This window comes from Cryptotermes secundus, unplaced genomic scaffold, assembly GCF_002891405.2.
Source record: "Cryptotermes secundus unplaced genomic scaffold, Csec_1.0 scaffold391, whole genome shotgun sequence".
In the NCBI taxonomy this organism is placed as follows: domain Eukaryota; kingdom Metazoa; phylum Arthropoda; class Insecta; order Blattodea; family Kalotermitidae; genus Cryptotermes; species Cryptotermes secundus.
In genome coordinates, this window is record NW_019737394.1 from 1,765,153 (window position 1) to 1,767,157 (window position 2,005).

Sequence of the window (2,005 nt, forward strand, 5' to 3'; positions counted from 1 at the left end):
ACACACACATGCATTTGAGGCAGGAGGGTGCATTTAAGCGGTGCAGTGGCTCTGAATGCTATTTTCACCCATATAAAATCATATACTGGAACAAGGTTAAAACCTACATACACTACCACAGTCAATAAGTTCGTGGAATGACCACAAAGTGTCATACAGGAATTTACTGCCACTATGTTTCAGCAGTGTTTTCGACAGCTATATCAATGTTGGCAGACTTGTATAGCAGCCAACGGCAACTATTTTGAGGGCTGATGTGGATCTGCATAAGTGTATGTGATTACCTTGTAACATGATGCAATAAGAGCACATTCCACGAACTTACTGACTCTACCACGTGTATGTGTATATATATTGTAACGTGTCGGCAAACCCGAGGAGTAACTTCTATGGAAACGCTACAATAGACCGTTACAGAGGAGACAACAATTGCTTCATGGTAATTCTAACAGGAGTCTCCATGGTTATAACGGAGGGTTCGTTGCCTAACAGCGGGCAAGGTTATAGATAGCCCAGCTTCAGCGGAAAACAGTGAGTCTCGGAATAGCATTCGAAGAAGTCAGTCACGGAACCGCCATCGGAGAAGAAGCTTCAGAATATCCGTCCGGGTCCAGTATCGCCGGAATATTGTAAGCAGTGATTGTGACACTGCAGACGGGAATGATTGTAAAGCGTGTAAGACGAGCAAAGGAATAAATCCGCTATACCAAACGACGGCGTGAACTTATTTGTGGCGTGACAACCAAACACGTTACATTGGTGTCAGAAGTGGGATGAACTTAAACACGCCACTAACAAATTGTTGCGCATCAAGTACTTTACTGCTACAAAATGGAGATGCAGCAGACGATAGAACTTCTACTGAAAGAGATTAGGACAAACCAAGAAAAAGCAGATGCCAATAGAAAGGCCGACAAGGAAGAAATGGAGGCAAACGAGGCCAAGGCGGAGGCCAGACACGCACAGCTGATGGCCGATTGGAGGACTACCCACAAGAAGATTGAGCCCCACTCAGAACCGATGCAGTCCGGACTGGAGCATCGAGAAGTCCCAGTAGAAGACGCCCCGAAAATACCGGTCGGAGAACCGAAGAAACGGCGTAGGGACCTGAGACTGGCCGCGGAGTGCCGCCGCCAGACAGCAGAGAATTCAACGCTGGCAATTGGTGAACCCCAAAAGGAATTGGCCATCACAAGCAGGAAGACATCCCGTCGCGCGACAGTGGCACGACGTTGGAGAAAAGACTTCAAGAAGGAAACTCCCAAGGGAACCTTCGGATGCCAGCGGAAGAAACTGGCCGTCGACCACGGAAGAACGATACACCGGGCGAATGTGGAAAACCTCAAGACAGACATCCTCAGGAACACCACCCAGAAAAAGTGTGGACCCCACGAGAGGTTGGGATTCGCCAGCGAGGGGACGACCTTCCGTGTCAGAGTAGCACGGCGTAACAGGATCCCCAGAAAGAACTGGGTAAGGGACAACATACCGGGAGGAAACGCGAGAGGATACATGCCCGGAAGAGACAACGGGGGCAACCGCAATAGAGTAAGGGGAATAGGAATAGAGCCCCATAGAAAAATCCCCAGGACATGCAAGAAGACGACGGAACTAATGACCAGGAAGCGTATAGCCGGATCTCCCGTCGGCCTACGACAAGAAAACAGTTGGAAGATGTGGAGGGGCCGACCCCCTCCAAAACGAAAAAAAGGGAACGGCCCTTATGGGAGGAACCGGTAACGTAGAAGTACCGGCCTCCCCAGCATGTGCATGAAGAATGAAAGTGAGGAATGAATGTGAAACAACGAGATTACAAATTCTGGACCACGGAAGTGCTCGAGGGCGAGCACAACCGAAGAGAGGGGCGGAGGCGGTTAGGCTGAACAGAGCACAAAGATGCCAGCAGACACCAAGGCCGAATGCAGACGCTGCCAACAAAACACTGCGGCATCGAAACCGAGGGAGAACCTTTAGGCTGTTCGGGGACGAACAGCCTTTAGAGGGG

At 50.0% G+C, this 2,005-nt stretch overlaps 1 protein-coding gene across 14 annotated transcripts in view; it reads right to left on the reverse strand.

The window, feature by feature from the left end:
- Positions 1–2,005, reverse strand: part of LOC111870311 (A-kinase anchor protein 9) — a 193,618-nt gene that overhangs the window by 168,299 nt on the left and 23,314 nt on the right. The window lies entirely within an intron of this gene.